This window comes from Vulpes lagopus, chromosome 5 (assembly GCF_018345385.1).
Source record: "Vulpes lagopus strain Blue_001 chromosome 5, ASM1834538v1, whole genome shotgun sequence".
Lineage (NCBI taxonomy): Eukaryota > Metazoa > Chordata > Mammalia > Carnivora > Canidae > Vulpes > Vulpes lagopus.
This window is the reverse complement of record NC_054828.1, coordinates 71,441,220-71,464,838: the sequence shown is the minus strand read 5'-3', so window position 1 is coordinate 71,464,838 and position 23,619 is coordinate 71,441,220. Positions and strand designations below refer to the sequence as shown.

The window sequence follows — 23,619 nt, the reverse complement described above, 5'->3', positions numbered from 1 at the left end:
GCTTTCCATATCATTATTTTTAACAGAGCTTATAAGGTTACAGCTAAAATAATCATATTTTACAAACAAAATTTTCTGAACTTCATAACCTGAGGAGTACAGGACTTCTGAGAGAAGATATATAAAATCTGGACTTGCCCTGAAAATTTAGGACATACGGTTACCACAACTGGAACACATAGGCAAATGCATGGACATGTAATTAACCTTAATACTCTTGAAATATTACTTTTGGGGCAGCCCAGGTGGCTCAATGGTTTAGCACCGCCTTCAGTCCAGGGTGTGATCCTGGAGACCCAGGATTAAGTCCCGTGTTGGGCTTCCTGCATGGAGCCTGTTTCTCTCTTTGTCTCTCTCTCTCTCTCTCTCTCTCTCTCTTTCTCTGTCTGTCTGTCTGTCTCTCTCTCATGAATCAATATATAAACTCTTTTAAAAAAAGAAATATTACTTTTGGCCTTTTCTCACTTAGAGCTTCATTAATTGAAGATTAAGTTCATTTTCTCGGGATCCGTGGGTGGCGCAGTGGTTTGGCGCCTGCCTTTGGCCCAGGGCGCGATCCTGGAGACCCGGGATCGAATCCCACGTCCGGCTCCCGGTGCATGGAGCCTGCTTCTCCCTCTGCCTGTGTCTCTGCCTCTCTCTCTATCTCTCTGTGACTATCATAAATAAATAAAAAATTAAAAAAAAAACTTAAAAAAAAGTTCATTTTCTCTTAAGGGTTAAAAAGGTTTAAATCAAGGGAAGGGTCAGACTGGCTGCTTTTTCAGTTCTGGATGGTTTTTATAAGCATTTTGAGAATCTACAGTGGGATTGATACTGAGCCATGAGAGTGAGAGTGTTTCTGCTTTTTTCCTCTTACTTTCTAATCATTAAATATTGTTCAAGAGGTTATTTGCCAAGTAAAGACCAACCCTGCTGAAAGTTGTTGCCAGCTTTTCCTAGACCTAAATGCCCAACTGCTCTACATAGATAGTATCTTCCTAATAGGCTCTCCTAATATCAAAGATGAACATGCCAAATATTCTGAGAGGTGAAGTAGGTTGTGTCCATGCTCATGAAGGAGGCCAGCAAAGGTGAACAAAGACTTCTGCTTTAAGGGTGAAGGCCATATTCCACTCTCAAATGTTTCTATTGTTTCAGTCTAGTGAACTTTTACCCACAAAAATCTTTCTTTGAACAGTCTGATCAAAAACAAGGTCTTTAATTTTTTTTGTTGTTTGTTTACTTACAGCCAAAACTTTAGACAGAAGGCCAACTCCCAGTGGTCAGTTTCAAACAGGTTAACTTTGGCCTGAAGAGATTTTTTTTAATTCCATAATTTTCTGACAGATATGTGAATGATGCCTGTATGCTTGACTTTATCTGCTCTTCTAAAGTCCTTCCTCCTTCCCAGGGAACACCTGCGGGGAGTAGTATGGATTTAAGAGAACAATTTTAGTGGGTAATCTCTGTCCAGTCCTGTAATAAGGAGTGCAGTTGATTACGTGATGACCCACAGGTTTGGGTTGACATGGTTAGATCTGCAGGTAGAAAGTGGAGAGAGAGAGGATAGGGAATGTCAGTACAGCCATGTTACTCTATGTTCTTTTTTTTCAACTCTTCTCCTGGTGAATCTCCGATGCATATTTATCTACTGCTTTTTCATATAGGATCGAGGGTAAAGCTACAAGGGAAGAGCTATTATGGACTTAAAAGTCTCATTCTAGTGCTTTAGGAATGTTACCCTCTTGGGCTTCCCTGAGAAAACTAATAACATTCAGATGCATATATTGATGCATATATTGTCCAAGTACTTCAGTATTTATGAAACCAAAAGAAAAAAATAAGGATTTTTTTTTTCTGGACAAAATGGTAGAACAAAGAGAAGAGTCTTGGTAAAATTATGTTTTAAAACAATCATTTAAATTTCAAACTGTTAAAAAAAATTAATTTCAAACTGTTGGTTAAGTAAGCAGATGATTGATTTTTGCAATGCCACAGTTACAGGTAGGTAATGTTTCCAAAACTCTCAAGTATTTGGAATACAGTCCAGGGACTATATTCATATCAGTGAATAAACAGCCATCAAAAATCACATGCATTTTGTTCCTTCAGAAGTTTAAGTACCCTAACACTGTCATTTAATTGTGCATAAAATAAAGAGATTGAGTACACAGACCAGAGATTCTGATAGCAGACAGCAGAGTCCATTCAGATGATCTAAAAGGCAGAGCAACCTGCTAGAGCTGTTAAATAGCTACTGCTTACTGAGTGCTTACCATGGTCTACTGGGAACTAACTTATCTATCTATCTATCTATCTATCTATCTATCCATCCATCCATCCATGAATGACACAGAGAGGCAGAGACATAGGCAGAGGGAGAAGCAGGCTTCCCGTGGGGAGTTCGATGTGGGATTGGAGGGCAGAGCTCTGAGCTGAAGGAAGATGCTCAACCCCTGAGCCACCTAGGCGTCACTACTGGGAAATAGTCTATGTAGTAGATACATATTATCCCCAATTTACAGTTGAGAAAACTGGGTCATGGGTTAAATAACTTGACGTGCTATAATGGACAGAGACAAGTTCAAACCCACCTCTGTCAAACTTCGAAACTTAAGTCTTACCTATTTTGTTTTATTGCTCTATCTTCTAATCCTAACTCTTTCCTAATATATTTTCTAAAAGAAGATATCCAGGGGCACCTGTGTGGCTCAGTCCCTTAAGCCTCTGCCTTCGGCTCAGGTCATGACCCCGGTGTCCTGGGATCCAGCCGCGCCTTGGATTCCCTGCTTACCTGGGAGCTTGCTTCTCTCTCTCCTGCTCCCATTCCCCCTGCTTGTGAGCGCTCTCTCTCTCTCTGTCAAATGGATAAATACAATCTTAAAAAAAAAATTAAAAAGAAGACATTTTAAAGAGCACAGGGACCTATGTAATGTATTCTAAGACATTTTAAATCTAATACATATAAATTTGCTGGTTTTAAAGAGTAAACTTCAAATATCTGGAAAATTCATTTATATGGGAAGTAAAACACAATGCCTTCATTAATTCATGTGTTGGTTCAATGAAGGCTTGATTGCATAATTTCTATGTGTGTTTCAGCTACAACTTAGAGGACTTTTTTTTTTTTTTAAGATTTTATTTATTAATAGAGACAGAGGGAGAGAGGGGCAGAGGGAGAGAGGGACAGAGGGAGAAGCAGGCTCCATACAGGAAACCCGACGTGGGACTCGGTCTCCCGTCTCCAGGATCACACCCCAGGCTGCAGGCAGTGCTAAACCGCTGCACCACCAGGGCTGCCCTCTCCCTCCCCCTTTTTTTTTTTATTTTAAAATTTCTTTTTATCTTTTTTTTTTTTTTTTTTTTAGTATTTCTTGATCTTTTTTGGGGGGAAATATATAATTTTATTACAATTATCTAAACTTTATACACATCTGTACTAGTAAATCCCAAGGACTACGTCCTTGTCCCTCCCCCCCCCCTCCCCCCCCCCCCCCCCCCCCCCCGTTTTAAAGATTTTATTTTAAAGGACTTTCTTTATCCAAAACTCCTTCAGCTCTGGAGTGATGAATTTGCTGCAGTTTGCATGGGACTTTTTATAGTTTTAGCAATGTAACTCCCACACTCCAAGAAACCCCTCAGTCCTGGGAAAATCAGGACAGTTGGTGGCTCGAGTTTCACAACACGTAAGGGTGCTTTAAAGTTGCTTTTGGATGATCATGGTGATTATAAATAGGATCTTTATCCTTTATCCTTTTAGAGAGGCTTAAGTCCTCTCTTAGGGAGAAACAGTAGTTCAATTTCTGTTTCTGTGGGAGCACCTCAAGCGATGGAGAAACTTTTTCCTCAAACTCATTTCATTTTTAGTTTTTTGTCAAAATTTTATAGACTTCTTTTGCATTCTTAACTAAAAATCCGTCTCAGCGAAGCTTCCACCTACTTTTCTTATTCCATCCCTTGTTACCATATAAAATGAACTGAATCTTCTCCCTCATGTGATTGCACAGTAAATATTTAAAGGAATCTTTCATGGCCCCAATATATTCACCTTCAAACAACACATCTCCTAACCACTCAACATTTCTCAGATTCTTTTACCATGATTATTCTTTTCTGAATGCAGTTCAGTTTAGTCATATTCAAATTGTAGCTTCTTAAATTGTAGCTTCTAGAACTCTAGTCAGCAGAGTATAGTGGATATATCACCTCCTCTGTCTGGAATCTATGCTTGGAATCTATGCTTCCTTTAATTCAGCTTAACATCTTAGTATTTTTCTTGGCAGTCATTAGCTTAGATTAAGTTCATATCTGCTAAAACTTCCAAGCATTTTTTAAGCTTTTATTTATTTTAGTAGTCTCTACACCCAACAAGGGGCTCGAACTCACAGTTCAAAAGTTGCATGCTATTCTGATGGAGTCAGCCAGGTGCCCCTGCCGCAAGCATTCTTCTTACATACTTCTGCTAGGCTATACTGTTTATATTCTATACGTGCAGTTATTTTTTTTTCTAGCTTGAAGTACAGGATCTTACATTTAATTCTGTTAAACTTAGTTTCTTTTAGTTGCCCTCCTTTTAAAAAAAATTACTCATTCTCAGCTTTGTTTGATGAGCATATTTTCATGTCAATGATAGAACTGTTAAAGAGACAAGGCCTTAATTGGCGATCTTTCTTTATGGTTGTGTTAATCTACTAACTAATTACAATAATTTAACCCATTTGTAGCTAACCTAATTTACAAATAATAATACATATTTTCTTACTTCATCTCATACAAAACCCATGTGATAGAAAAGCACAGTCAGCCATGATAGAAAATGCTTTCTGACAATGAGGTATTTTCTACTTCTGTGGAATTTTTCTTTGTCATATGCTTTTGGCCAAAGATGACATGTCCCACCATCATTCTCCACTTTACTTACGGGGTTGGCACTAAGTTTTGGTTATTAAGGAAGAGCCAATCTTCTCTTAAGGAACAAATATTTGGGGCACCTGGGTGGCTCCAATAGTTAAGAGTCTGACTCTTGATTTTGGCTGAGGTCATGATCTCAGGGTTGTGAAACTGAGCCACACATTGGGCTCTGTGCTGAACATGGAGCCTGTTTAAGATTCTCTCTCTCCCTCTTCCTCAGCAGCCCTCATCTCTAAAAACAAAACAAAAGAACAAAGATTTGCCCAGGTGAGTTCAAAAGAGGTGCCCTGAATGGCTTAGGAATAAACATACAGTCCTACAAATTTATTCCTTTAATGGAGACAATACTTTTTGGAAGCTCAAGGTTTGCTGTGTTTGTCAAACCATCAGAGACAATTTAAGCGGGTGGTCAAATACGCTAGCTTTGACCTGGTTCAGCTCCTGATTCTATCACTTGTCAAGTGTTCTACTTTGGGCAAATATGTTGATATTTAGCACTGCACCCAACGTCTAGTGAGAGCTCTAAAAATAAGAGTAACTACTATTTATTAAACAACATTTTATGTTAGGTATTACATAAAGGCTTAGTATACATAAAGTGTTTAACATGCTCATTGCCTCTAACAATTCCATGAAGCAGACACTTCTGTTATGCCCAAATCACAGATGAGAAAATTGAGGCACAGAAAGATTATGCAATTTGCTTAAGTTAAAAGTGAAAGCAAGGATATAAACCAAGTCTAACTCCAGACCAGGATCCCAAACACAATTCTATCCTGTTAGTCCCTGAATATAGATAAAACCCTGATAACTTTAGCAGTTTGAGTAGTAAGGATATTGACCACTGGCCAGTCAGGGAGCTTCCAGGAACCCCAAAAAGTCCCCCATGGTATGGTCTTATCTTTCATCAAAGGGAGGTTCTGGTCCTCACCTCTATAGGCTTAGAAATCCAGTCTGTGAACACACATATTGTGAATTTTTCTCCCAAAGCATTCATGCTCCCAGAGCCTGGTATTCAAAACCAGAACACCAATGTATTCATAATGAAAATTATGAATATAAATAGAAAGAAACATAATAACTAAGGGCTAAAACATTCATGTCCTGGGGTGCCTGGCTGGCTCCGTGGATAGAGCATGCAACACTTGATCTTGGGGTTGTGAGGCAAAGCCCTACAATAGGATTACTTAAAAAATAATAAAATAGAACAAATAAAACATTCGTGTCCCATGACTTGGGAATCAGATTGTAAGAGCATGAAACTTATGGAACATGGAACTAGAAATAAGGATGTCTGTTTTATGTGTCAATGTTTGATAGAACAAAATCCATTAAACTCCAAAGCAGCAATTTATCCTCTTCCAAACTGAACAGACCAGTGTAACTTCTCACCTAAAAACACTAGGATCAACACCACCAGGATTTGCCTGCTAGATCCTTTCTTCCTAAGTTTTCAGGGCTGACCTGTGCTGACTCTATGTTCTTTCTTGAATTTAGGTTTTTCTTCAGATTACAGCATAATTCTTTTTTACTAAGATTCTGAACAACTATATTTACTATACTTTGATGCATTATGCATTGATTTGAATGTCTAAATTTAAAAAGGCAACTTGAGTTCCAGGTTCTTGTTGGGGAGTCCTCTCACTGAAGCCACAAAGGACTAACAGCAGCAATAAGAGACAGACCCCTCCAATGGAAGCTGCCTTCTCTTCTATGAAACTTTTGCTAGTTGCCTCTTCAGCTTCAGAAACAGAGACTGTTGCCAGCAATTTTCACCTATCTACTAAAATCTAAAAGGTAACAATCATTGTTTCTGTAGTTACTGAAGAGACAGACTGGTTGAAGATTTACACTGCTCTGCAAATTCCCTGGCTGTGCCAGCTCTGGGGGAATTCAGTGTACAGGGTGTGAAATGATTTTTTTTTTCTTGGCTCTTTGCTGTAGGTCCAGGCAGCTACAGCAACAGCAGGGGTTCCTACTCTCAAGCAGAGCTTTCAGAATGCCTGGGAGTCTCCTTCTGACAACAATATGGAATGCCTGGAACCAGTGAAAGAGATTGGAAGCCCTACCTACCACCCACAGCAGGCAAGACTTAAAGCAGGGCAGTTACCCCAGAACTTTTGGGCTCAGGGTAACTTCAGAACCTCAAGGCAAGGAATGGGTGCCTCACTGTGTACACGTGCCACACAACAGCCATACATAACAAATCATAAGGAAAGAATAGTGTGGACAAACTCTTCTCTCCTTCTGCAGGTGAGGCGTTTACGTATCTTCAGATACAAAGAAAAGGCAGAGCCCCCTGAGGGGAGAATTTTTCAACCTTACTGGGAAGGTAGAAGAACTGAAGCCCTTGGCTTTCAGGCCCTACCATTCCCAGTTCCCTTCTACAGGATGGGAAGAATCTCAGACCCAGAGCTCCTAGTGCCTGGAGAGTCAATGATAACCCACAGCCTCCCTGTAAAGATCTCTAGATGATGTTGGAAGAGAGGGGTAGGGCTGATCAAGGAAGTCAAGATACAGTTACTAATTCTCTTCACTGAAAAGCCTAGACTATCAAGCCCTCTCACTCAAGATACCATGATTTCTTACCACAGCCCACCTCTCCTCAACATTCATACATTAAAATGAAGCTCCCATCAGTGTTTAGGGGTTAATTGAGTAGGAAGACTTGGCCGCTTTAGGACTCCAAATTCTTGCAAGAGGTTTGTTTTCTGAACATTCCTCTCTGTGCACTCCCTTCTTGTCTTAATTGGCCCTACCCATTGAGGTAGATGGCACATCTTTCTCCTATATCTTTGGGTTGGCTCAAGCCTCTGACCCTTCTACTGCAGAGTCTACAAACAGGGAGATGGCCAAAATAGGCAGTCGGGGAAGAGCACAAGCATTCCTATTGCATCTGCTCAGTCTCTCAGCAATCCTCATGTCAGGAAACTGCTCAAGTTTACAGGCCGGGGCCACAGAGATTCTCCCCTTCCTCACTCACTGTGTAACACATAGAACAAAGTATCTCCGAGGCTGTCTGCAGAGTACTGAAAGTCAGAGATGCTGTTGTTGAATGTGGGTGTTTTTCAGCAGCTCTGTTCTGGATATAATTCCTCTGAGCTGCCCCCTGGCTCTGTGTGAGCTAGGTTCTGGATGACTCCCAGCATAACTCCTTACCCTTTCTCTTGCTGCCATTGGCTGTCAGGGGAATTGCTGTTCATGGTGCCACCGGTAACTCCTATTATAATTTGTTGTTGTTGTTCTGATTTCTAATAGTTAGAGAGCTGGCATACTGAGTTGAAAGACTTCCACAAAGCCAGGCAACAGGTTACCACTTTAGCAATGCTAGTGGATTGATAGATTCAAAAACATCTGTTGAACATTGGCATGTACAATGTGCCACCCGATGATACGGAGAGGAACAAAGACATATAAGAAAAAGGATTCTCAAAAAAAATAAAAAATAAAAATAAATTAAAAAAAGAAAAAGAAAAAGGATTCTCTCCTCAAAAAGACTACATTGTAATGGAGGCCTAGGTGCACACAGAAATCACTGTAATAAAAGGTGAGCATGTAAGGACAGGTCACCATTATACTCTTCACACCTAGAAAAGTAAAAGGCAAGAACTGCCACTGCCCATATGCCTATTGATCAGCTGGGGTAGTCTGATTCTGTTTTGGCCTTGGAAGCCAATGCCAAGATTAACTGTAACATGTTATGTACCATAAAACAAATATTTTGTAATGCTTTATGTGTGTTAACACTTTCCTTTAAAGGGATCTCTTTTAAATCAATGAAGGGGATTGACTGCCATTCACTTCCCTTTAATAGTAAGAGAAATAGAAGTTGAAGTTCTCTTCCCTGTTCCTCAGGGCAACTAACAAAAGAACAAACAGGGTTCAGTACCAGGAATAAAGTTGACTCATACTCTTAGGCTTTCTCTCCTTTTAGAACACATTGATTGAAGACTTGGAATGGGATAACATTCATTCGCATAGAGAAACAGATGAGGTCGCCAAGGAAGAGAGGGTAGGGAGGGAACAGGGAAAATTAGGTGAAAGAATAGAGACAGTGGCTGTTGCACTACCTTTGACAAAATCTCTTCATCTCAGAAGAAAAGACTGTTTCAGGAAGATTATATTCCAGGCAGAATGATGAGGATGAGTAGAAATCATATATATTCTGGCCCACCATCCTAGAAGAGAGTTAGTCTTATGGCAACATGAATAAATATATCTTTGCAGCTAGTACCAGCCCAAGGTCCCCAGGTCTACAAAACTTAGAAAAATAAACCAACAGGAGTAGGGGCACCCAGCTGGTTCAGTCAGTATAGCATGTGACTCTTGATCTGAGGATCCTGAGTTTGAGTCTCATGTAGGGCATAGCCTATTTAGAAAAAAAAAAAATATATGCTCTAACATATAGAATTAGTGGCAGAGAGGAGGTGAAGCTTTCCCAAAGCAGGAATCTCAACAGGTGCCACTGAGCAACTTCAGGTCAAGATGTTAAGAACCTAAAACCTAGGAAGTGGCCCACACTACACAAAAGAATTGTAGGGGCTGGGCACCTGGGTGGCTCAGTCAGTTAAGTGTCCAACTTTTGATTCTGGCTCAAGTCATGATCTCAGGGTTGAGATGGATCCATGCATCAGGCTCACTGGGTGTGGAGCCTGCTTAAGATTCTCTCTCCTTCTGCCCCTCCCCACCCCACTCCCACTCACACGCATGCTCGCTTTCTCTCTCTCTCAAAAAAAAAAAGGAAAAAAAGATTGTAGGGGACAAGGACACCATATCTTTTCCATAAGTGTACTTCAAAATAATGACACAAAAGAAAAAAGGACATGAGCTCCTACATTGGGCTCTTGTCTTTCTAGATAAAAGGGATAGAAATCATGCCTCATCTTGCAGTGAATTCTTGGCCATTTTTTTTCCTGCATCATTGCCTTTGCTATTAATCCTCCTACTGCTCATAACTATCACATAGCCTTTACCTGGCATTTAAATATTCATATGTTTGTTTTTTATAAATACTATAAACTACTTGAAGGCAGTGATCTTATCTTTATACCTTCAATGACAACTAGCTCAGTGCCTGTTCTCAGTAGGTCATTAAGAAATGTTGTTTAATTTGATGTTATAGGAGAATTAGGGCCAACAGCTGCAAGGGCTGGCAATCCATAGGTTTCTGGCCAAGAATTTCCATGAGGCAAGGCAACATTTGGCAATTACAAGGGCATTCCAGTGAAGTGAAGAGGGAGTGTCAGATTTTGCAATAGTTCTGCAAATAAGATAGATTTTCTGGAGTGGCTGGGTTCGTGGAAAAACATGTGCTGAATGGCAAAAAGTAATCTGGGTTCTCACCTTTATAGCAATCATTATAACAAGATATAATTTCTGCTAGATTCAATAAGAAGGGGTGACATTAGTAAGTTTTCTTAGCACTACATAGCATTATGCTAGGTTATTGTAAATGCAGAATATTTTTTTAATGCTATTGCTGACCTCAAGCTTCAAATCCTAATGGGAATTCAATGTGTACATACACAAACTAGTCAGAGAATACGAGTGTTACATTGAGTTACAAATTAAACATTATAGCATTGCTGTTGGAGGTGTTCCAAAGAAGGTAGTCTTGAGATGGGTCTTAGAAGTTCCCTAACTTTTGTGGCTCTTTGCTCCTTTGTGGCTTCACAAAGTTCTCTATCCTGTGGACATTTGAAACATAAAAAAGCTAACCACCATTCCCCATTCCTCCATTGCCAACTCCACCTCATCCCTGCCTATCAGTATTCCAAGATAGCATTTCATATAGCTGATGTAATAACGTGTTCCATTCATATTCTCTAGCCTTTCAGCATGAATCTATAACCCTAACCTGGAGCCTTTGCTCCAATTCCAGTATTCCAATTCTTCCCGCTAGAAGAACATGAAAAGAATGGGTCATTAGTTCAAAGAGTCAGTTTCAAAGGTAATCAGCCTTTGAGGTAGTTCCTGCCTTATATTTCTATTTCTCAGTACTAGATTTCTTACTGGTAAGTTTCCCTCACCAAAATAGAGTTATAGCTCCCCAAACTATCTTCTTGTCACTGAGGCCTCTGGTTTCTAGGACCATGTTTTTTGGATGTCAACTTTCTGAGCACCTGAATCTGTATAAATTCCCTAATACCTGTTTAGAGCCACACCATGAATCTCAAGATTCATTTTGTTTTGTTACCATAGATTAAAAACTTTGCACATGGTCCTCTGGGGCTAGTTTTGGTACTAGAGTCATAGAGAAGATGGTACACAGGTAGTCCAAGGGTCACTTATTTCAAATGTTTCTGGGCTGCAAGGCAAGAACAAGTAAGAGGCTATAGCTCTGTAATGGTCGTGATGGTCATCAACTAGTTTGTGATTCAAAAATAGCCTAAGATTTCTGCTTTAAAGTATGAGGCAATGAAAGGGTATTTTATTAATACAGCATAGAATGGATTAGATAGCAACGTGACTATCAAGACACTATATGCCTTAACATTTACATCAGATCAAATGAGATAATGCATGCAAAGTACTCAGTGCAGTTCCTGGCACTCAGTAAATTTTTTTTTTTAAGATTTCATTTATTTATTCATGAGAGACACACACACACACAGAGAGAGAGAGAGAGGAAGAGACACAGGCAGAGGGAGAAGCAGGCTCCACGCAGGGAGCTGGATGAGGGACTCGATCCCGGGTCTCCAGGATCACACCCTGGGCTGAAGGCAGCGCTAAACCACTGAGCCACTCGGGCTGCCTAAATGTTTTTGTTTTTGTTTTTTTTTTTTTTTTTTTTTTTTATGATAGTCAGAGAGAGAGAGAGAGAGAGAGAGAGGCAGAGACATAGGCAGAGGGAGAAGCAGGCTCCATGCACCGGGAGCCCGACGTGGGATTCGATCCCGGGTCTCCAGGATCGCGCCCTGGGCCAACGGCAGGCGCTAAACCGCTGCGCCACCCAGGGATCCCGGGCTGCCTAAATGTTAATTCTCTTCCCTTTGCATGTGGATTTTAGTTTACAAGGTGCTTTTATGTATATATTAAATCTCCCCTAAAACTTTGTGAATTAGTTATTTCCCCCAGAGCAGTACCTTGACCCTAAAAGTGGCACATCTGAAAAATTGTAGGGCTGAGAGTCAGACTCAAGTCTTCAGGCACCAAAGCCTAGCTCTGGACTCTTCTTACTGCACTGTGCTAGACTGAAGATTGTGAGGGCCTGGATCAGAGGGCTAACAATGCGATGGAGATCAAAGAATGATCTGTGAGCACCTGCATAACTGAGCCTCCTGAAGCCTTATTATTATATATCTTTATTTGTGTTTAAAAAAACCCACCCGAACCCAATACTTTATTTTACCTATTCTGAAATACATGTTTTCACTTTTTAGCATCTCTGAAATTGAGGCAATTCACATTTTTCAGCTGTTTCCACTGCTTAGCACTTTCGATGTCATTGCCATTGTCTGCTTACCTACAAACTTGGTGGGTTGAATGGCTAGACAACTGAAACCCAAAGACATTTCAGTCGGTCAACCACTTAAGCAACATTTGCACAATATGAATCCTAATTGTTGTCTGAAAACCTTACATTGACACCTTTCCATAAGAACAAGAAAGCAGGGGATCCCTGGGTGGCGCAGCGGTTTGGCGCCTGCCTTTGGCCCGGGGCGCGATCCTGGAGACCCGGGATCGAATCCCACGTCGGGCTCCCGGTGCATGGAGCCTGCTTCTCCCTCTGCCTATGTCTCTGCCCCTCTCTCTCTCTCTCTCTCTGTGACTATCATAAATAAATAAAAATTAAAAAAAAAAAAAAAAAAAAAAAAGAACAAGAAAGCAACACTAAAATTTGCAGAATCGATGTCAGGTTGGAAGAAAATCTTAGAAAAAAAATGGAGTCCTGCTTTAGCACTGCTGCATTGCTGCTTTTATTTTTATTTATTTAGAGAGAGTACGAGCGGGGGAGGGGCAGCGGGGAGGAGGAGAGAGACTCTCAAGTGGACTCTAAGCTGAGCACAGAGCCCCACACAGGGCCAGATCTTACCACCCTGAGATCATAACCTGAGCTGAAACTGACTGAGCCACACAGGTACCCCTGTTTTGATGGCAGAAGGTAATACTGTATTGAAAAACAATACATAAATTTGTCAGAGTTGAAAAATGATTCAGAAGACAGACTCTGAACAGGAAGACATTTTGGACTATCCTAACTGAATTGTTTCCCTTTAATGCAAAGCTTTTATATATAGTAAAAATCAATGTTTAAATAAATCTAAATAAGCCCTTTAAGGAGGCCTAAATGATAAGAAAGTATTATGCTGTAGATTAACTTGTATCCATAGTTTATTTCTCAGTGTAATATAAAATAATGGTGTACTCGACAATCTGTGGTATCTCAGATTCAGTGAGAATGGTCATAATATATTTGTATAAAAACTTCATGGTTTATATAGTAACTCATTTTGGTCATCATAATAACCTTATAATATCAGGGGCAGAATATTAGCTTCAGTTTCATTTATGGGAAAAATAAGGAAGATGAAATAATCTATTCACATAGCCATAGAATCAGGAAAATTATTCATCTTAATTCAGTACTCTAGAATAAGCCTAAAATTCTTCTTCCCCTTTAAAATTATAAGACTGATATCAATCTCAGTGCTACCATTAAAAAAAGAAAAAGCAGCTCTGACGAGAATGAATGTATTATTTCAGGATAAACATTGAATATATCCCCTTTTGGCAAGGAAACTGAATTGTCAGGATTTTAACAATAATAAATCACTATTACAAACAGCTTAGTACTGCCCCTAGCACATAAAAGATGTTAAATAAATAAAACTTGTTGTGTTACCTGGGATAGTTAATGCTGGCTGTCCCAGAAGTCAAACCCTGAATTCGTAGTGGCTTACCCAACAAAAATTTCTCACACATGTTAATTTATCTAGCACAGTTCAGCAGGCAGTGAAGGCTGTGTATCGCTCCACACCTTCACTCAGTAGCCAGCATGACTCAGGTTCTCCCATCTTATAACTGTACCAAGTGGAATATGTAACCTCCAAGCTTGTTGTGATAGGGTAAAAAGGGTTAGGGGAGGCATATCAGTTTATAACTTATTCAGTCTGAAAATGATGCCTGAAAGTGATAAAAGTCACTTCTTTCACAGGCCATTAACCAGAACTAATCACAGGACGCCAATCTACCTGAAGGGAAGCTGGGAAAGACAGAGCAGCAATGGACTATTTGGTGAGTACTGTCTATACCACAGTAGTCCTGTAATTATTTCCTTGAGGGCAAGAATCTGTTTTATCTACTGATATTCTCAAATATCCAGAATCGTGTTTGGTCTACAGTGTTCACTAACAGTTACTGAATGAATAAATCAATGAATTAATAAATGGCATCTGAGGCTGGTTTTCCTTATCTCAACTATAAATCTGGAAAGTTTCCAGATAGAATTAAGATAGTCACGTTTAGGTTAACATTTCTGAAACACCTAGTGTTAAGAAGAAGACAGTGTTTTGGTTAGAATTTAATTGACGTTGGCAAACTCATTCTCAAATGTAATTATAAATTACATGAAATCTTTTATATGGGAGTTTAATGATCCTTTAAATTGACTAAAATATGAGGAAATACAACACTTGACTCTAAAAGCCAGTATGGATTGTTAGTTTCACTTAAAAAATGAATATAGACTGCAATCTTCCTAGAAATGATTGCTTAGGGAGTTGGGAACAATTTGTCATGGTAAGAATTTAGATTGTGGTGATATGAGAAGGCAAACAGCAGTCAGGCATGGGGAAAGGACAATAAGTAGCCATCCTTTTGGCTCTAATTCAATACCTGTTCTTAACATTACCTGCATGATTAGGAAGGCACAGAAAGTTCAATATTTGGTTTTCATAAAGGAATCTCAAAATGATTATAAGATGTAATTCATCATTTATTCAATAAATGTTTATTAAGCACCAAATGCATGCAAGGACAACGCTTGATGTTGGAGATTCGGGTGCAAAAGACAGATGTGAGTCCTACTCCAATGGAACTTAGAGTCTAATAGAGATGATAGACACTGAATAACTATTATAATAAGCCTGACATAGGTTGCAAAAGGGGAAGTAACAGGTGCTACGGAGTGAACTGGGAAACTTCTTGGTTTGCAGAAGTAAGAAAGTAGGGTCAGGGAAGATAATACAAATCCAGAGGATAAAGAAGATTTGGCATGGAAAAGTGAGGGAAAGAGAATCCCAGATGGAGAGAAAAGCTTGTTTTCACAACCCCACTATGAAATCTCAATAGGATTACAGGCTTAATCATACAGCTGGGAAAGTCGTAGAAGAAAGTGACTTGTTCAAATGATGCTGTTTAATAAGTAGCTTAATTATGACACTAAGCCATCATCTCTACCTTATAGAGCAGGGCACACAATTGTCTCTTTAAGGTAGACTCTTTCCTGACCCAAACATAGCTAAGCCTGTCACTCCCATAGCCCATCAGGCACATCAATCAGCCATGAACCAGACTGATGTAACAGATATAAATTTTCAGCCTGTTTCACAGAACACAGGATGAGAACTAAAGAGCCCTAAATGGCTTTCCTGCAGGAAGAGGGTGAATGTAGTGGCAGAGGGGGAAGCTTCATCGGTGAGAGCCAAGCGCTAAAAGCAGCTGTGTGTGACATTTCCATCAATAGCCTCCCTCCCTCATTGTGTACGAAACCCACATCAGATGTTCTGGTTTATGATTTCAGCTTCAGAGTACATACCCTTCAAGGTCCAAGCTCATGTATCTCTTCCTGGCATGGTGCCTGCTCATTAATTGGACTTGAATGTTCATCTGAGAGGGATAACCAAATGCTGAGAATATAATATTGTGCTCCCTTTCTCCAACCCTCAAGGAAGTCTGGAATCTCATGGTGCCCAGCTTCTGTACTTGCTAGAAAGTAGCAAAGCACAGGCTACCAAAAAGATTGTCCAGATGCCAGAACCGTTTCAGAACACAAGGTCACTTACAGCTGCTGTCTTCCCCTGTTTACATCAGCCCAGAGGACAATCCATTCTCTTTCCTTTGAGGACACAGTAAAGGCTAACTGTTGGAAGTCCCAGGTAAGTGCCACTTTATCCATTGGGTAGATCAGACCTTAGGAGAGTTAATAAAGTCTTTGCCTTTTCATTTTGTGTTTACCTCCCCAGGTAAAGTAAAGTAGGAAAATCTCTTACTTATAGGGGAGATAGCAGGAAAGCCCTTATAGGCCTTTGATTAAGAGCACAGATCCTGAAGTGGCTGTGATACCAGCAAATGGTATGTTTGCATACCAATTAACAATCTCCAAAAATTTAATAGTTCCTGATAATCTGATCATTCAAAAATGTATTACTTTGGAGATTTCTGTTAAGTATTGGTGCTGAAATTTTGTTCTAAACATGCTGGGTCATATAATCTCTCAGATTACTTTCCCAAATATCTCATGCAACTCTGAAAACCACTGTAAAATAAATGTCAGAGGGTTTTCTTTTTGAAGAACAAAATTACAATAATAACAACCTGTTCTAATCTAAATGACAGCAGTCTCTGAGCATCAGGCTGCTCGTTTTATCACTGGCTGGCCACATTTACATGAGTTTTTGTCAGAAATCTTTTCATAACCAGACATTAGGCCCAATTTTGGGTGACTTGAAAGACAGGTTCGCTTGGGATGAAGCATGCTAAAGTTAGTAGTGAAGTTTTATCAGGGTTTCTTAGTCCATATTATTCCTCAACTGCCACAAGTACAAGTCTGAAGTAAAAATAAACAACTTCTACTTTAGGGCAAAGTAACTCCTGGTAAATTCATTCATTTAGTCTATATTCAAAGAAAATTTATATTCATTGTACTGAATAAGACATTATTGCTGCCTTATAATAGATAATTTAATGGAGGCTATTTCTACACTAGACTGTATGCTCCAAGGTCAGGTTTTGGTCTGTTTCAATTACCAATTGATACCCCAGAATAGCAGTGTGTCTCAAAGTAGGTGCTCAGTAAATACTGGTTGAATGTATAAATGTATGAACAGATGTGTACGTGATGTTACTCTTTGAATATAACTGTGTATTACATTCTTTGACAATCACATTGTTTATTGATTAAAATTGTATAAACATCAGTATCAGCCATCAAGAACTCAGATTTTAGTAGGGCCCATGGAAACAGTTTATTTTAATTTTTACTTCTTGTAATTGGTCTGTTGCCTTGAAAGTTAATAAACAGCACTGGCTGGGGAAAAGGAAGAATGCAAGAAAGTGGGATATTTAAAGCATCATCCTGAAATTGTGTTTAGAGATTTTATTTCAAATGGGCTATTGTGAAGATAAGTACAGAGTGTGTGTGTATTTTTTTTTCTTGGCAAATGCTAATTTGAAGATTGGAAGAAAGGCTAGGTTGTATCATTTGAGATATCCTTTACCCTAATTTTTTTCCTCTTTATCCTAAGTTTTTCCATTTCTTTTTTTAGACACAAGATAACATAGTTGCCAACTATAGTATTATAAGACATAAATAGAAAGATAAGGATCTTGTGAATATGCAAATTCAAGTATTGTTGGATTCTAAACACTATCTTTGTGGCCTCAGTTAAGTTTATTTTTATTTTTTTAAAGATTTTATTTATTTATTCATGAGAGACAGAGAGAGAAGCAGACATAGAGAGAGGGAGAAACGGGCTCCTCATAGGGAGCCTGATGCAGGACTCGATCCCCAAACCCAAGATCACTCCCTGAGCCAAAGGCAGATGCTCAACTGCTGAGCCACCCAGGTGTCCCAGCCTCCATTAAGTTTAGACTTAACTTTTTCATCTGTAAAACAGAGGGAGTTGAGTTAAATTATTTCTAACACATCCTCCAGTTTGAATTTTCTGTGATTTCATCTGACAAGCAAACTCCCCTCTGTCATTCTTGTTGTATGTGGCATGCTCAATTTTTTCCAGTTTTTTTTTACATCACTTACCACAGATGCTTAAAATAAAATAGCTCTCCATATAGAATGTCTGCCCATCTTTCCCCCATGTAGTCATGGCACCACTTAAAAAATTATACCACCCAGCAATTGTACTGTTGGGGATTTACCCCAAAGATACAGATGCAATGAAACGTCGGGACACCTGCACCCCGATGTTTCTAGCAGCAATGTCCACAATAGCCAAACTGTGGAAGGAGCCTCGGTGTCCATCGAAAGATGAATGGATAAAGAAGATGTGGTCTATGTATACAATGGAATATTACTCAGCCATTAGAAACGACAAATATCCACCATTTGCTTCGATGTGGATGGAACTGGAGGGTATTATGCTGAGTGAAGTAAGTCAATTGGAGAAGGACAAACATATGTTCTCATTCATTTGGGGAATATAAATAATAGTGAAAGGGAATATGAGGGAAGGGAGAAGAAATGTGTGGGAAATATTAGAAAGGGAGATAGAACATAAAGACTCCTAGCTCTGGGAAACGACCTAGGGGTGGTGGAAGGGGAGGAGGACGGGGGGTGGGGATGAATGGGTGACAAGCACTGAGGGGGGCACTTGATGGGATGAGCACTGGGTGTTATCCTGTATGTTGGTAAATTGAACACCAATAAAAAATAAATTTATTTAAAAAATTATAAAATATATCCAAATAAATATATAAAGAAAATAAATACCACTCTACAAACCCTAATACTGATTTATAATCTTCTAATATTACGTCAGTGTCCACATTTTTATGCACATTTATTTTAAAAATAAAACTGTGGCCACTTTGTACTTAGTATTTTGAAACCTGCATTCTTTTTTTTTTTTTTAATTTATTTATTTATGATAGTCACAGAGAGAGAGAGAGAGAGGGGCAGAGACACAGGCAGAGGGAGAAGCAGGCTCCATGCACCGGGAGCCCGACGTGGGATTCGATCCCGGGTCTCCAGGATCGCGCCCTGGGCCAAAGCCAGGCGCCAAACCGCTGTGCCACCCAGGGATCCCCTTGCATTCTTTATCTAGTATTACATCATAAAGATTTCCCCACATTCTTTTTTTTTTTTTTTTAAGATTTATTTATTGATGAGAGAGACAGAGAGAGAGAGAGAGGCAGAGACACAGGCAGAGGGAGAAGCAGGCTCCATACAGGGAGCCCGACGTGGGACTCAATCCCGGGTCTCCAGGATCAGGCCCTGGGCTGAAGGCGGCGCTAAACGGCTGAGCCATCTGGGCTGCCCAACCCACGTTCTTCTAAAGCATAATGTTTTTCATGCTGCATTTGCAATCCACTCTTAAATACTACAATTTAACTCATCTATTATTGTTAGACATCTAGGTTATTTATAATCTGTGTTATAAATAACATTGTAGTAAACAAATTTGTACAAGAATAAGTGATTATTTCCTAAGAACAAATTTTTCATAATTAGGGATATTCCTACTAGTAATTTATGAGTACTGGTTTCCAGACACCCTGGAGACTATAAAACAGATTTTACAATTTAAAAAAATCTTTGCAAAAAAATAAATAAATAAATAAATAAATAAATAAAATAAAAATAAATCTTTGCCAATATGCCATGTGAAAAACCTTAGAGGTTTTATAATTCTGAGGAACCTTTGTCAATATCCATATCTGATTATTACTGAATATTTTTGTTTTGGTCATTTGCATTTTTAATTGTCTATTCCATTACTTTGTTCATTATTCACCTTGTTCATTGCTTTTTTTTGAGACATCTCTAATTCCTCATTATTTTTTATGGGACCAACTTTATAAGATGCCCCGCAGATTCAGGGAGATTCAAAGTTGATTTTGGAGATAATAATCTAATTATGGTCCTAGACCAAAACTTCAATTAATGTCCTTTTTTTTTTTTTTTAACAGTTTTCCTCTGGCTTATCCATGAATCATTTTGTGATTTTGTTTTGCTTTTTATTATTATTTTAGAAGATTTTATTTGAGAGAGAGCATGAGAGAGAGAGTGCACAAGCAGGGGGGAATGGGTGGAGGAAGAGGGAGAAGCAGGGAACCCAACGTGGGACTCAATCCCAGGACCCTGAGATCATGACCTGAGCTGAAGGCAGATGCTTAACAACTGAGCCACCCAGGCATCCTTGTTTTGCTTTTTAAATCCCAAGACGATCAGTCATTTTAGTACTCTATTCTAGAACACCTTTTCCAGCAACATTTTAATAATGAAATATTTTGAATAAAATACTAAGATTTTGTTAATTTAATGCACCGAAACATTAATACATTTTAAACATTGGTAGGCCAATATTAGATAAAGTAGCAGAAAGTTAGGACATGGCAGGTATTCCATTTTAAATGTACAACTTATTATAGTATATGTATCAAAATTACGGCAGCAAAACAAAAGATTTACATTCAGGTATGTACCTACAATTTATCACATTCTGTGGGTGGACTAGCTAGGTAAATAAAGAGGCAAACACCCCGGAAGTGGCTACCTTCATCAGAACTTTAAAATAACCCAAAACAATAATCCTTCACTGGCCTTAACAAATGTGGTGCTCTTTAGAGCTTTTAGAAGAAATACTAAACTAGAGATACTGGAAAGACACAGAGCCCCCTCGATGGCCTCTGACTTACTGGCTGAGCAGGTTTATTGTTGATAGCTGATCATTCAAAAGAACAACCTGTAACTCACTGGCCACGTATGAATGGCACATCTTCACATAACTTATTATTCCCTTTTCTGAGCCTATATCTATTCTTTTCTCAATATATATTACTCCTTTTAAATTTTTCATGTTTGAGTTTCATTTGTTCTACTTTTATTTTTTTTTTTAATTTTTTATTTATTCATGATAGTCACAGAGAGAGAGAGAGAGAGAGAGAGACAGAGAGAGGCAGAGAGAGAAGCAGGCTCCATGCACCGGGAGCCCGATGTGGGATTCGATCCTGGGTCTCCAGGATCATGCCCTGGGCCAAAGGCAGGTGCCAAACCACTGCGCCACCCAGGGATCCCCTTTTTGTTCTACTTTTAGAACTAGGTTTTTAGAAAAGACAAATGTTTGTGATAACTTTTTGATTCAGTAACAACCACTGTCCTTATTGACTTTAAGGATATCACTTCAAGGTCTTTTCTGGGGCATCCTGTTTTTTTTTTCTTTTAACTAACAATTTAATATTGAAATTGGTTGGTTGTGATATTGAAGTTAATCTAATGTACCAAAAGAACAATAAATCTTAGAACCTGTTAAGTGAAAAAAAGAAGAGGACAGGATAGTATATGCAGTATGCTACCATTATATATAAAAAATGTATTTTTATATACATAGAATATACGCAGGACACAAAGTAACAAAAATGTTACTACTTACTCTGAGGAAGTGCAGAGAATGGCTGGGTAACGGGGTGCAAGATTGCCTTTTCACTGTGTATTCTTGTACCTTAAAAATTTTGTTCCATGTACAGGAATTAACAATTTAAAAATAGAATTATAAAAATCTTATTACACATGGTAGGCATTCAATAAACATGGAATGAAAGAGTAAATGAATTAAGGTCAATCAACATCTTAAACCTGCACTAAAGCCTTGTTGAATCTGTAACATATAGCAGTGGTGTTACGTGCCAAAACAGCAGCAAATTTTAAGGCTGTAAATGGTCAATGTCTATAAATCTCCAGAACCGGCAGAATTGTGATACAGCTAAGAAAAGAACTTTGGTTGATAGAAGAACAGCATTTTTATAAGTGGTTCTAGGCTAGTCCTTTAAAAATTCCTAAGTAAGTAAAGCCAGATTATCCTCCATTCCCCAAATCTGTAAAAGAATTACCACTCATTGGCAAAAACACCTCTGTGGTCTAGAAGAAAATGAACTAACTCTTAATAAGAAGACAGGTCCCAAGCTTGTCTGTTGGCAGTTTTATCAACCACTGCAAAACAGTGAAATTTCATAATTGCAGGAGACTAAATGATTTTTATTTTATTTATTTATTTTTTATTTGGGGGGTGGGAGAGAATGGGTAGAGGGAGAGAGAGAAAGAAAATATTTTCTTTCTTTTTTTTTTTTTTTTTTGAGAGAAAGAAAATCTTAAGTAGCCTCCACACTCAGCACAGAGCTTGATGTGGGGCTTGATCTCACAACCCTGAGATCATGACCTAAGTCAAAATCAAGAGTCAGACGTTTAACTAAGCCACCCAGGTACCTTGACTAAATGACTTTTTAAAGCAAATAAAGTTTGAATTGGGGGGGAAAACCTATTGCCACCTTGTTATTTTTCTAAATGTAACCAATCCATTACTATTACAAGGAAATTTGATATACAGATGGTCCCCAACTTAGGATGATTCAACTTACAATTTTTTGACTTTACCATGATGTGAAGGTGATACATTCAGTAGAAACTGCACTTGGAAATTTTATCTTTTCCATGGCTAGAGATATGCATGCTGTAATGATCCCCTCTTGTGATGCTGGGCAGGGGCAGTGAGCTGCAGCTGTTTAGCCACGTGATCAAGAGGGAAAACAACCCCTACATTTACTTTTTTTTTTTTTAATTTTTATTTATTTATGATAGTCACACACACAGAGAGAGAGAGAGGCAGAGACACAGGCAGAGGGAGAAGCAGGCTCCATGCACCGGGAGCCCGACGTGGGGTTCGATCTTAGGTCTCCAGGATCGCGCCCTGGGCCAAAGGCAGGCGCCAAACTGCTGCGCCACCTAGGGATCCCATCCCCTACATTTACAATCATTCTCTACCCGCACAACGATTCGGTTTCTCACTCTCAATACAGTATTCAATAAACTGCATGAGATATGCAACACTTTATTATAACATAGATTTTGTTAGATGATTTTGTCCAACTATAGGCTGGACAAATATAAGCATTCTAAGCATGTTTAAGGTAGGTTAGGCTACGTAAGCTATGATGTTTGGTAGGTTAAGGGTATTAAATGAATTTTTGATTTAAAATAATTTCAACTTACAATAGGTTTATTGGGATGTAACCCCACCACACAGGAAGATCTGTTATCTCCCTACGTTTGCTGAGGAAACCGATCCTGAGTGATATTTTTCTGAAAAATAATAAAAGGTAGGGCAATCAGATTTTTCAAATCAACATGTTTATTGTGTCTCCTACTTCAGTGAAGGTCATCAAGAGTTTACACTAAATGCAAAGTTAACTTTTGGCTTTGTTTACTGCCTTATATTCTAAGAAAAGCAAAGTGCAACCTTTGTATTTAGGTCAAGCCTAGGGACAAGCATAGATCTAAAAAGTGAATTTCTTGGAGTAAAATAATAAAGGGATGACAATGGAATTCTAGATTCTTGTTGGGGAGATGAAGGCTGAATTGTAGAATTCACTGCAGCACAGATTCTTAAAGAGTTTTGCCACAAAAAAAAAGAAAAAGGGATCCCTGGGTGGCGCAGAGGTTGGGCGCCTGCCTTTGGCCCAGGGCGCGATCCTGGAGACCCGGGATCGAGTCCCGCGTCGGGTTCCCGGTGCATGGAGCCTGCTTCTCCCTCTGCCTGTGTCTCTGCCTCTCTCTCTCTGTGTGTGTGACTATCATAAATAAATAAAAATAAATAAATAAATAAAATAAAAAATAAAAAAAAAGAGAAAAACTAGATAACGTTGAGCAACTCCGTGTAAAATAATTACAATGGTGTCTGGCATAGAAGATTTGCTATGTAAATGTTAACTGCATTTTTTTAAAGACTTTATTTATTCATTCATGAAAGACACACACACACACAGAGGCAGAGA

At 39.0% G+C, this 23,619-nt stretch overlaps 1 protein-coding gene and 1 long non-coding RNA gene across 8 annotated transcripts in view; one reads left to right on the top strand and one right to left on the bottom strand.

Annotated features, from left to right (window-relative positions):
• LOC121491710 overlaps positions 1–6,974 on the top strand; it is a 29,277-nt gene extending 22,303 nt beyond the window's left edge. Inside the window, exons 4-5 of one of the 3 annotated variants that reach the window (XR_005988029.1) lie at positions 6,515–6,690; positions 6,838–6,974. This is a non-coding gene — a long non-coding RNA (uncharacterized LOC121491710). Of the gene's footprint in view, positions 1–6,498; positions 6,691–6,837 lie in introns of all 3 variants that reach the window. The other 2 variants (XR_005988030.1, XR_005988028.1) reach the window with 2 other exon arrangements.
• LRIG2 (leucine rich repeats and immunoglobulin like domains 2) overlaps positions 1–23,619 on the bottom strand; it is a 156,403-nt gene that overhangs the window by 121,342 nt on the left and 11,442 nt on the right. The window contains exons 1-2 of one of the 5 annotated variants that reach the window (XM_041756877.1): positions 2,777–2,838; positions 1,230–1,400 (exon numbers count right to left, since the gene is read on the bottom strand). The exons of 2 other annotated variants lie outside the window; for them this stretch is intronic. The gene's annotated coding sequence lies outside the window, so the exon portion shown is untranslated. Of the gene's footprint in view, positions 1–1,229; positions 1,401–2,776; positions 2,839–8,963; positions 9,072–23,619 lie in introns of those variants that run through there. 2 more of the 5 variants (XM_041756876.1, XM_041756878.1) reach the window with 2 other exon arrangements.